Here is a 13774-nt window from a genome sequence, read left to right on the forward strand (position 1 = left end):
AACTTACATTTGCAATTTTTGTCATGAATTTTCTTGAAAAATGACAGAGCATCAAGAGAACTTACAGTTACAAAGAAAGCACTTGAAAAAAGTATAAAAGTTGCAGCAATCAGCTGTGTACCTGAACAGCAGTAAAATCAGTTTGCTTTAAGAGACCTATTCAATGAGGGCAGTATAAAGAAATACCCAACCAATCTACTATTGCTGCATATTAAATGGGAGAAACAACAAATATATGCAAGGAGTTTCTTTCAGTGTTGTAAATTGCCCAGGAAGAGTACTCCTTGTGCCTCTTCCAAGGACAGAAGTGAAGGCCAATGATCTCACTCAAGCCCCACAGTCATCTATGAGAAGGAAGCCCAGGAGAATGATGTGTGGCTGCAACATAAATGCTAGGGCTTTACAGTCTACATCAAAGAGCTTCTGATTCTCACTATCCTATGGCTGATCACCTGCATTTTGGGCAGCAGTGAATGAACTTCTTACCTTCCTGTCTTAACCTTCAGGATAGAAGGAGAGGTTTTAAATGCTTGCCTAGTTATTTTTTTTGTTATTTACCCCTTCCTTCCCCAGGCTCTTCCAGAGGTGCCCATCTGTGATGGGGTCACTGGAGCTGACTGGAACTGTGTGTCTGGCATGGAGCAGCCCTGCAGTACCCACCACTACCAGCATCTGGGCACCTACTGCCCCTCAATCTTGCAATCCCACATTCCAAAATTTGTTATTTGGTGGTATTTTGATATTAGAAATCACGTATTACAAGATCTTCTGCAACAGATTTTTTTCACTGCAAGTATGTGTGTATACACATGTACAACTCAACCCAGGAACTCAGTTGGTACTTGTTCTATTACCCTAAACCTTCTTTTATGGCTATGACCATGAGTAGAATGACTAAAATAAGAAAAAACCTGAGAAAACAAACCTCAGCTGTCACACCAATCATAGAATTGTTTCAGTTGGAAGGGATATTTAAGATCATCTACAGGATATTTAAAATCACCTCCCTCTAGACCACATTCTCAAAGCCCCACCCAGCCTGGCCTTGAATGCTTCCAGGGAGGTGGCATCCACAACTTCTCTGGGGTTTCAGTGTCCCACCACTCTTAGAGTAAAGAATTTCTTCCTGATATCTTCCAATTTAAAACCATTTTGCCTTATTCTGTCCCTGCCTGCCCTTATAAGAAAGCCTTCTCCAACTTTTCTGTAGATACCCTTCAGGTACTGGAGGACTGCTATAAGATCCCCCTGAGCCTTTTCTTCTCCAGGCTGAAGAGCCTAAACTCTCAGCCTGTCCCTGTAGCAGAGGTGCTCCAGCCCTGTTCATCTCTGTGACCCTCCTCTGAACCTGCTCCAACATCTCAATGTCCGTCTTGTGTTGAGGGCTCCAAAATTCGGTGCAGTACTCCAGGTATGGTCTCACAAGAGTAGAGGGGCAGAATTACCTCCCTCAACCTCTCTTGATGTAATGCTGGATACTATGGAAACTTCCAGGAAGATGGAGTTGATGCCAGCTACTACAGTCAGACTAGGGCTGCTGCTGAGAGTGGGACCAGTGTGAGTGAAGTAAGTGAGGGGCACTAAACTGAAAGCTTGAGCTAGAGTGAGTGAGCATCTGTGTCTTGATCAAACCATTTGTGAGGGGTCTGTGCATGCAAATTTCAAGTTGTACAGAAAAAAAATAGTTGCACTGAAATTTCTTGAGTAAGTTTACAATCTTGTGATGATTTTTAAGCTTCAACACTAAAAAACAACACACAGAAAGTCTCCTTCTTCTTCATACATAGGTTCCCAAATTCAAACATAAAAATCATATACAAATAAATTTTTGATGATTTTTGATGAGTCCAATTGGCAATTGATAATCTTTACTGATCTGTGTAGTAGAAAATCTTCCTCCCCCCCCCCCCCCAAGTGTCATGTGGTTCATTGGATTTTATATAGACTGAAAAAAAAAAAAAAAAACAACAAAAAACAATAGGCAATACTGTTTAATCAAGTCTAGCATGAACTACTCCATGAATGAAAAACATGTTAAATTACAGTGCCAACACTTACATCTGTTACTCAGTAGATTTCCAGAACAAACTGATGCAAGATGATGATAAAAATGTGATACGATAACTTGAAATGTGATGGTCTGTACTTATCACATGAGATCAGGCAAGAAAAACAGGCTAATTTTCTTTTCTCTTTTTGGCAGTTACTTGATTAAAAAGACTGGCATTTTCTTATCACTTTCAAGATGAACAGCCTCTGCAAATTGAAATAATCAACAAGCATAAATCACATAAGAGGAAATTACTGTGAACTTCTCAGTTTAAACTGTTCTATCTATGTAACTACTGAGTCTATAACCAATGCTAATGATGGCTTTACTGCAAAAAGCAAAAGCATCATGGATGATAAGCAGTAAATGCTTTAACCAGACTCCCTTAGAAGTCCTAAATTTTTAGAGGAAGATTGGACTACATGTGTAGCTGCTGGCATATTTTAATGGAAAGTTTGGAGTAATGAGCTAACCAGAAAGGGGAATTGAACTCTTCCTTCACTTAATAAGACCTCTAAGCTTGAATAGTTTCTGGACTCCCAAGAACAGACTACATGTTTGTGCTAATTTATATGGGCAGTTGCAGATTGAGTGGCTGATTTTTCCAACCTGTGTTGCAGAAGTAGGCAGATACAGAGCTGCACAGCTCTCTGAACTTCTTATATATACACTCATGGTATAGCATAAATCTCCAGTCCTCTGTTATGTTGATTAATTAATGTCAGAGACATTGACTTTGTGAGGATTGGAAACAGGCAGATATTAAACACCAGGCACCTCACTTATATCACGTCAGTGCTAGAATAAAATTAAAACTGGGGGGAAACATTACACATACTTAGTAAAAGGTGAAATGTTTTGTAATTACTTGTGATGCTTTTCTTAAAGTGGAATAGAATCTGATAAATGCGTCTCCACTCATTTTTTTTACTCCAGCTTCTAGACTTGGAAAACTGTAATTGCCACTAGACATTCAAAGAGCTGGCTTCTGTCTGCTAGCAAGAATTTGCTTAGTATTAAGAAGGGATGTTGGCTTTGGAAAATACTTCAGTTGCAAAGTAGCAATCTTGCCAGAGGACCTCTTCAACTCAATTTTTCTCAAGTCTGAACAACAAAACCAACCCAGGTCCCAGTTTTGACTTTCAAAGATCCATCCTTTGAGGATCTCTTACAAGCTAGCTCTGGTCGCAGACTGCCAATAATACCATGGCTTTCTTTGTGGAAAGTCTTGGTCCACATCTATAATTTTTAAAAATATTTGATGAGCAGCCCCAGACATTTTGTAGCTCAACTGTTCACATGAAGCAATGGTTTGCCATAATTCCATCAAATCCAACAGCAGTGAGTCACCAAACAACCACAAACAAACATCTCATACCCTGACCTGATTCTGTACCACTAGGGCAACACCTATTTATTTTTGAAAAGTTTCCTAGGCCATGGAGATTGTTATGAAATGGGTGAAAGAAAATAAATCAAGGAAAATGCAGTTGTCATTGGTGCTAAAGAGGGGTCTCTCACATACCCCTTTTTTGTCTGCCACAGATAGAGGAAATTAATCCTTTAAGTGGATTGGGCCCTCTGGTGTGAGACTGAAATTCAAAAAGTAGAATACCAGAGGCTGAACACCAAAGTGAATGTGAGCATTCCCATACCCATTGGGCAGCCAAAACAAGAATCTTTATTTCATCTCTCAAATTCACTGTTTACAACAACAAAAACCATAGGGGAGATTTTAAAATATGTTTTACCTACAAACTACGTTGCTTATATATTGTATTTCCTGTCCTGATTATGCTCTGTTATGATTATGAGGCTGTAGAACCAAATGAACAAGAAAAATAAACTTTTTATACACATATACTTTGCAATGAACAGGAAAAATGAAACATACAGAAAACATCATATTGAATGAACAGCTGTTCCCAAATATGATGGTCTTTAAAAGAAAAAATTTAATGAAGTACCAGCAGTTCTTTATAGAGGCAAATATCCATTCTTGATGCCATTAGCCTTCCCTTGCTATAAAAAGCTTAATGGTGCATAGAAATTTACACAAACCTTTTTCAATAGACTCTATTGGATCAATAACATAAATGGGGACATGCAGAAGCAAATATACAGGTGTGGAAAGAAATCACTTTAGGTTAGATCTGCTATAACAGAAACCTAAAAATTCACCAGATCCTTAACAAATGCAGTTGAACATATTTGATTTCTTTCTTAGTACTTTATGGTGTATATATATATTTTTTTTCTTTCTGTTAAAACGCTTGCTTCTTAGTGCTGTCCTGGTAGCTCCACGGGAAGTGTGGTAGAACTATATGGAGAAGGAAGAACTTGCTTCTGAAAAAACTCTCAAATATTTGTATAGATAAGCTTTCAGAGCATAAAGGAAAGACAGCCATGAGAAGAGGAGATCAAGTGTATGAGAAATGCAGGCAGCACTTAACAGCACAGTAGAGAACAGAAAAATGTTCCAAAGCAGAAGGCATTGGAACAAGGTGTCAGTGTTAACACAATGAAAAAGACTCAGGAAACCCAGAAGTACCTGTGCAATGTCCACTGTAAATCAGAAAGTCTCCAAAAGGCTGCTGGCCTCCATATACCAGGAATAAAGTCAGATTTTTGATAGAAATACTGAAGGAGAGTAAACCTCCTTTACTGTGTCACTTCTGTTCAGATGTCCTTATAGTATGAAAGAGGTTCAGTCAGCACTATGTACAACAATTTAAAGCATAGAGTTATTACTTATTCACTAGTATACACAGTATGTGTGTAGGAGGACCATGTTACTATGGCTAGGTATTACTATATTGCTGTGAAAATCTTTCAACTATGTCTTACACTCAGCTCTTCTGACAGAATTCTCTTAAGTTATTCCACTTGCTCCCAAAACTGCTAGCACACTGTAGTTCTGTAGATCCCGCTCCTCATTTTCCCTTATTTGTCTCAGATTTTCCCTTAATCTTTCCTTTATACCTTAGCTCTTCTAATTCCATTAAGTCTGTCCTTTCCAGGTACCTTCTGTCATTTTGCCTGCTCAGATACTTGCTGCTTTCCCTCCCACTACTAGTTCTTACTCCAACTCATTAAATTCCCCCAAATCAGCTGACTTCTGTGAGGGCAGGAAGGAGGGACAGGGACAGAAAAGGATCAGCCACCTGGTAGTGCTCATTTCTTCTGCAGCTGGGGCTGTAGAGCTTCCCAAGGAGACCTTTGTCAGGCTTTGGAAAATAGCCACTGGATTGAAGCATGCGAAGTTTCTGAGCATGTATAGCACATTTAAGGCAGATGTGATGAGGGCTTTATTTGCTGTAAACACAGCTGCCATGTACATTGCTGCTCCTGAAGAATGAAAACCTGGCCAATGTGATTAAACGCTATAATCTGCTGGAAAAGCACATCTGTGATATAATTTATGAAAACAAGAGGAGCAATACTCTTGCCCAAACACTGACATCTAGCGCCATTTTTTGGTGCTCTGGGTTATGTGAGATATCTCCATGGGGCCAGATAGAGCAGAGAGGAAACCATGTTTTGTAGATCACAAGGTATTGGAGGCCAGACAATAGACATTACTATCTTCAGTGGCATTATGTTTAGGTACTGGGCTACTGAAATTGATTCCTTGACTATTGTTTGCACAGTTGTGAAGAGTATGCTGTAAACACTGAGAATAAATTGCAATTATTTTTTTCTTCTATTGCAATTTTCATCCATCTAGTGCTTTGCTTATTATAATAAATTTTATTCCAAATATGTGTGTTGCTCTGTTTTGAATCTGTGCAGTTTTGATTTCAAAGGGATTTTTCTGCTATATTCATAAATTCCTTATAAATACACGTATCTATATCTATTCCTTTCTTTGTAAAACTGTGATAGAAATACATATATTTTATTGTACATTATTCTCAATAATAAAAAACCATAAAAGTTACAACAAAAATTGAATTTCTTAAACCGTAGTGCAACCAAGTGTGACAGGAGTAAGCATATGAGAAATAAAATATGATGTAAAAAAGAAAAAATAACCCAACAAGACTTAACAGAAGCAGGCAGCTTTACTGTAAGTTGTATGTGGTGACTCTATTACTGACTGCACAGGAGTTAAAAGCATAAAATCACACACTAGAGCTATAAACATGAAGGAAATTGTCATTCCAGGCACACTTCTATACTGCTAGTGTAACTCCTTCCTTGTGTCAGCATAACTGTGAATACGATGAAACATTACAGGGAATTCATAGAGTTAAAAGATTTTAGTGCAAACAGAAGAAAATATTTCTCAACTATTCTAGTTACTGTTTCTCCAGTATCACTCTTTGTATAATTGCACAAAAAATGTTCCTACAAAAGACATTTTAGAGAAATGGAATGCAAAGGATGATAAATAAACAGAGATGGGTAGGGGTTCCTCACTAGTCTGGGCAGCTTTACCATCAAGTGTTAAACTATAACCAGAAAGACAGAACAAAAAGAGTAGAGATTGTTCTCTTGTTCTGTATTTTTTTCTTTTATTAATGGAGGAATAAGTAAAATTAATGTGAAGGAGTTTGCAATGAGCCTGATTTGCTAAAAACCTATGAAGTTTCAGACCAATTATTTGGTTATCTGAAAGGTACCTTTTGTAGATATTGATTTTTATGGAAAGGGAAAACTACCTTACATAGTTTTATGACTGGCCAATGAAATAAGCCACCCCCAAATTTATTGTTAAGTCTATGTAAGTAAGTAGGCACATTGCTAAAGTCTTCATTACAAAAAGTAACATTTAAAGAGAGATTCCTCTCAAGCCTATTTTTCATTTTTTCCCATTAGATAAAAAATATATTTTTTTACTTCGGAGTATCACATTCTTGCAAGATCTTTTCATAGTATTCTTTTTTTCATTGTATCCCTGTGTATAATCAATGAATGTTACAGTAACAAAATAAACAAGAGAGTTAGGCAAAGCATGTTTTAATAACAGAAAGAGAATAGAGAGAAAGCTTACCTGTAGCCTAGGCTCACTTACCAAACTCCAGTAGAGTGGATCTCCAGAAGAGATCCTTCCCCACTGGCAATCAGCTCTTAAATGGGTCTAGGAGAGGTGGAGCCATACTCCACCCCTTCCTGCAGCACAGATGAATTGCCTTCACCTGTGCTCCTGTGGCTGACTCATTGCTCACCTCAGGTGATCAATCAGAGGTTCAGGCCATGACTCAGCAGTTTCCATACATCCTGCAATTCAGTCTCTTGCATCTTCCCTTCATTTCTCTAGCAGCTAACTTTCCACACACTAACCCTTCTATGCTGGAACTAGCCTTTCTGGTCTAAAAAATGCTGCAAGATTATGAAAGAGGCAAGTCTGTTTATGAGGAAAAACTGGAAAAAAAACAACTGCATCAGTTTATGACAGAGTTTTCCTTTTGTATTATTTTTATGTGACTTTATCATCTGAAAAATGTGATAAACAGAAGGCAGAGAGAGGTGCAAAAGTAGGCAGAAGAAAGATACTCACTATCTGGTAAACATGCTCAACTCTCCTTTTGAAAATACAACCTTTTTAAAACAGTTCTTTTCTATATATACATCCTTCCTAAACTGGAATGTTCTGGCCCTACAAGGTGCTGCAGTAAGTTTCTGAGATAGAGGGTGAATTAAGGGCTCATTGTTGGATTTTTGCCCCATACTCAAGAATGAGATTGTTAAGAGAATTGGATCTGCCTTTCTCATTTCAAACCTTTTGGATGAATGTTCAACTAGCTTCACAGCTTTGAAGATTTTCAAAGCTGTTGTAATAACATACTCTTGAAATTGTTCTTAAGATCATCTCCATGCAACAGCTATGTGCACAATTAGCAGTTGCATCAAATATCTAGGACTGTCTGCATTGCAAATTCCCCGTATTGTCCTGTGACTGGGGAAACTTGTGATTGCTACAGCACTGTGTGAATGGAATATGCAGAGGGCAACTTGAATGGGAAAATCACATCTGATAGGAATAACATCAGCTTTATTCTCGGGAGCATTACTGCGGGGATAATAGTTAAGGTTTTCTGAAGTGCTAAATCTACATTTTCTTTGTGTAGTAAATTTCTGCAGTTAGAAAAAGAGTATTTCAAAGAGAAAAATGTGTCTAAACTACTAAGCAATGTCTTTGAGTGCATGTAAAACTATCTGGGGAAAATACTATGCACTGGGAGGTCTCTACATATCTTATGGTATTATATTTAAGGAAAACAGAAACTTTACAGATATCAGAGGCATAAATGTTGGGAAACTCAAGTTCTGAAAATGAAATAAAGTTATGAAACATGATGGCTTCTCTTTAAAAATCATCTGATAGTGCCAAATATAGTTGCCAACAAAATGCAGCTGTTTTAATCTTCCTGTAATATGGAATGCAAGATACCTTAAAGCAATGTACAACAGACACTTCCTTTCTCTTCTTTGAAGAGGTAAGCCAAGAAGAAAAAAAAATAAGGGGTGGGGGGGAAATCTATAGTATGGATTGTGGCTTCAAAGCTAAATGGCAGCACTTACACCAAAGCTACTCCTGGAAATCAGGAATGAACATGAGTTAGACAAGGCTGAGACCTGCAGTAGATCAGAGAGAAGTATGACTCCACATTCCTAATTCCATTCATGAACTCATTCCTGACTTTATCCGTCAAACAATATTATATCTGCTATCTAGAGTGCCATTTGTGACATATACCTATATTTCCTTAATTATCTATCTATTTAATTAGTTGGAGAAGTCCATCTTCTCCTTAATTATCTATTTAATTAGTTGGAGAAGTCCATCTTTCCTACTTTGTTCATGACACTTTTCAAAAATAATGAGAAGAGGAACGGGGCAAACATCCAATCATATTTCCTTAGTGTGCTTTGTTGGTCTGCAGTGGTTTGTGACTGAGAATGTCTGGATCCTATACGATATCTTGGTTCTTTCTCATTTTTTGTTTGTTTGTCTTAGTTGAGTTCGATTTGGTTTTGGATTCAGTACAAGCACTTCGATTTCATAGCGTGATTCTGTGCAGCACCTATCTAGGACACAGCAGATCATCTGCAACCTGGCATGCACAAAGATTTTCAACCTGTAGTGAAGTATTGTACTTCCTCTGGGAACTACTACAACACAGCAAGAATAAGATCAATCTATAGTCAAAATATAGAGCTGCTTTATTTTTTATTAGCATTCTTGATTCCAGTTCCCTTAAGCTAGAAATACTTTTTCACTAAGAATGAGCTTACCTTTTCCATTCCCCATTTTCTTTCCAGTAATACAAAATGAAATGCATGGATTTCATGTAACACTATTTTGAAAGTATCAAATATTATTTTTATTAGAATGTATGCAATCACATTTTCACATGTATGTGACTGTTTTCTGGGTTGTCTTTAATGTTCTATTTTTAAACAATTATATTGGCTTGGGAATTCAGAGAAATCTAACTCAAACTACAGTTATCTCTAAATCCTCTAAATACAAGTTGAATGTACATTCAAGTCCTTTAGGATTTTGTGAAGAAACAAAGAAAAATAATCATTTATCAAATGCACCCAAAGACATTATGTGTAATTGCAGAATACTGGACAGAGCAACTCAAAATCTAGAAGCTGCAAAAGAAGGTAAATGGGGTAGAAGGAAATTTTTGAGGATGAATTCAAAGCTTGCTATTTATATAACATCTAGCTCCACTATCAACTAAAGTGGGAACTCTGGAGACAGATGTGTTCACAATGTCATGAAGAACAATTATTTTAAGTATAGAACTTCTAGGGAATGAATGCTAAGAGTATTTGAGGACAGAAATAGGTTGCTTCAGCTAAGAAAAGCATGGATGGATTGTTACCATCAAGCTAAAACTAATCATATCTTGTATGTACTGCAAATATATATACCAAGGAAAAATATAATAAAATAATTTGAAAATTCAGACTTGTAACCTCAGTATTACTTTAACTTTCTCTACTCGCTATATTTGGATGGTACTACTGTTAATGCACTTATAAAAAAGAAAAAAATACACTTTTTTGAAGCGTTGATACATTTACTGCAAACAGGAAAAAAGCTGCATTTATTAGTAGGATTTTACTTGCGTCTGTCAAAGATACATCAGCAAAATGCTTGATGTGTCCGCTGGAATGTCAGTGACTCAAATGAATGCACAGGCATCTGCAACCAATCTGTATGAGCACAAAATCTCCTGAGTAATTTCAGAATGCAAGCTCTGTTCCAGATAGAGCCAGGAACAAAATCAGGTTAAAGAATTACAGAGAAAGAACAAGAAAAGGACCCCTTGAAATACTTCCAGGAATACTAAGCCTGCAAAAATGCAACTAATATAGAAAGAATAAATTTTAATTAAGGAACTCAATCTGCACTTATGCTGTTAAAGGGTGCATGTGAATTCTGATTACATCAGTATATGATGACTGTGTCTTCAAACGCCTAATAGATGGTAAGCAATGAGTAGAAAGACTCATGTATTGGATCAGTTAACACTTTTGACTACTTACTATTGTGTAAATAAAAAGAGCTGCTTGTGCCAGTATATAAGAGACATCGTAACTGTTTTCTGCTTTATATGTGTATGTCACCTTCCCAGAGAGAATGCATCCAAAAAATTTGCAAACGCAAAACAGGAGAAGATTAGGCTTGGGATAACTCAAATGGGGAAATGAAAGTAGTATCAGATCAGTTCATTGTAGTCGTGCAGGATGTGAAAGTGAGGATGTACTTTTTTTTTTTACCAGCTGAAGTAGAATGAAACCATGTTTGATGGAATTTAGGGTAAAGTATGTCAGAAGGGTTTCAAAATACTCAGAAATGCATTTAAGGAGCAGATGTCATGTTTGTACTCGGACATTTTTCTCATTGAAAATCTGGATGAAATGAAGTGTAGCTAGTCAGGAGAGCTCAAAACAGCTCAGTGTGACTAAAGAGGAGACAGGTCTTCCTAAATTGCCACCTAAAAAAGAAAGAGTAATTATTGAATGCTCTGATACTAGTCTTCTATTATTTTCTTTTTAGTTAACAATTTAAAGCTCCTTAGAGACACTCTGAGTTTCTAGACCTTGCGTCTACTCAAGGAAGAAAAATTTATACATGAATGAATTGCTTTCATAAGCTGACACTGTTCATATGCTGTCTTTCGTGTATGTTTGGAGTATAAAATACTACCACAGTCCATAATCAATTTATTGAGTCAGACATCTATTTGTGTTTAATGTGTTAGATAGTTTTCTTTCAAGGCTGATTGAACCTTACATTGTAATACAAAACAATAGATTTTACTGTTTTGTAATATAATGCCTTCAGTTAAACTTAAGAGCTATGTCAGTGTACGGATCTTAACAAAGAAGTATTCACTGAAACCCATTTAAAATAATGCTGCTACATTAATCCCAAGTGATCCAAGTCAACTTTTGCACAGAGTAAGCTTGTATCTCCTGTACAAATATGACTGCTCTATTTCTACTTTACAGTGCCTATCTTGACATTCAGAAGAAATGTGTCTTCATATATAGTTTTAATTTTTTTTCCAGATTAAAATATAAATCTGATTTAATCTTCGGTAGTTTCTTTCCAGATTAGGAACTGTTTAATCAATGGATATACAGATAGTACGTAGTCAATAGATATACAGATGGTATAATATATATATCCAGGAGCTTGGCTAATATAATTTATATTGGAGAAATGAGAGAAAGTCACTCACCCTGTCCTGGGCTCGCAAGATGAACTCCTGATGGAGCAGATCTCCAGAGAGATCCTTCCCCACTGGCAGTCAGCTCTTAAATGGGTCTAGGAGAGGTGGAGCCAGGCTCCACCCCTTCCTGCAGCACAGGTGAATTGCCTTCACCTGTGCTCCTGTGGCTGACTCATTGCTCGCCTCAGGTGATCAATCAGAGGTTCAGGCCATGATTCAGCAGCCCCATACAGGAACATAATCAGTACTTATTATATTCAGCAGTCATAAGACAAGGGGTGGTTTCTGGTTTTGGAAAACTACTGTTTGTATCTTGGGCTGATAATATGCCTTAAGATATTACCCTGCCATCTGCACACTGAAGTTATCTATCTCTCCTACAGCATTTTCTTACATTGTGCTTCGCCCCCCCCCGGTCCTTTCTCCCCGTCACTGTCCCCAGAATAGATCAAATCTCTTACTGATTTAGCATTTCAGTTTTTAAATTTGTTGTTTTGAATAATAGGATTAGATTTCATTGTCTACATGATATGCCTATTGGAATATACAGATAAAGAATGGTTCTACTACAGGAAACCTATTTTTTCCCTGTTCATTCTGTGCTGATTGCAGTATGCAAACAAAGTACTTGTAGCAACACTAGAAAATATATAATTTAGTCTTGTGAGAAAAATGCAATGTACTTATTTGGAAAAGATATAGACATACTGTAAGATATATATTTTCTAAATAGTCATCAAAATACTTGAAATTGTTTGACCTAGAATTTTAATTATTCTTAAAAATAAACTTAAGAGTAAAAAAAAATGCCCCTAGGTATCTTTAGGAATTGTTCATTTATCTGCTCACAGTAGATAAAAATAATGATCTAAACAGCTCTTTTTATTAGTCAGATAATATTAATAAAAGTTGCATAGATGGAGGAACAAATTGACACTGAGAAGGACTAAGAAGTTTTTCTTCATGTCTTGCTGAGCACATTGAAATGTTCTAGAAGTGAAGACACCACTGAAGACACCAAATGTTCATGTTGCTGTGCTGAGCGATAAAGCAAAACAAAAAAACCTAAATCATATATATAGTAAATTTTCAGTTTGCATAAAATAAAACAATTCTTTTTATTCTGTTACTCTGCAGAACCAAAGGTAATATAATTGTCTATCTGGTTCTCCACTGACTGTAATTAAACTTTGAAAAACAGTTATCTAATTGGACAGATGTCGACTGAAGTTTTGTAATCTGGACTGAAGGTCCACTGAGAATCTGGAAATCCTTCATTGTGTTAACATACAGAAATATATTCTGAATGACAATGGAAGTATAATGAGCTTAATAAATGTCATTTCCCAGGTTATGTAAACCGCAAAAATAAGTTCTAATATTGTGAAATATTTATATGTATATCACGTTATTTAAAACATGAATTGCCTAGAAAGGAGAACACTGGAAGGGGATCTTAACAATGTTTACAAATATGCATCAGGAGAGCAATGAAACAGGTTCCCCGGGGCATTAGTCATGGCCCCAGGCTGCCAGAGTTCAAGAAGTGTTTGGATAAGGCTCTCAAAAACGTGACTTGAATTTTAGGTGGTCCTGTGTGGAGCCAGGAGTTGGACTCGATGAATCTTATGGGTCTCTTCCAACTTGGGATATTCTATGGCTCTATTATTCTATGAATACTGGTGGAAATGAATACTCTTGTCAAAGATGCAAGAGCAGAAGTGAATATGGATGACTTGAACATATTTCCTCATACTATTTCAACTTATTTTCCCTCTGTAGGAAAAAAAAAGCCTTAAACAGCCTAAAAACTTCTAAGTATTTTGGAAAAGGCCTTTCTGTCTCTAAAAATCTGTGAGAAGGAAAGAAAAAGATATCAATACAATTTCATGTTATGCTTTAATGACTTGCTGATTCTTTCTGTTTTCAAACTTAAGGATGTGGGAAAAAAACACAGTAAAAAACAGTAGAAAAGTCTGCCCATTTCTCAATTATCTGCTAAAATTTAAAAGCAAGCAAA

Source organism: Meleagris gallopavo, chromosome 3 (genome assembly GCF_905368555.1).
Source record: "Meleagris gallopavo chromosome 3, MGAL_WU_HG_1.1, whole genome shotgun sequence".
NCBI classification, from domain to species: domain Eukaryota; kingdom Metazoa; phylum Chordata; class Aves; order Galliformes; family Phasianidae; genus Meleagris; species Meleagris gallopavo.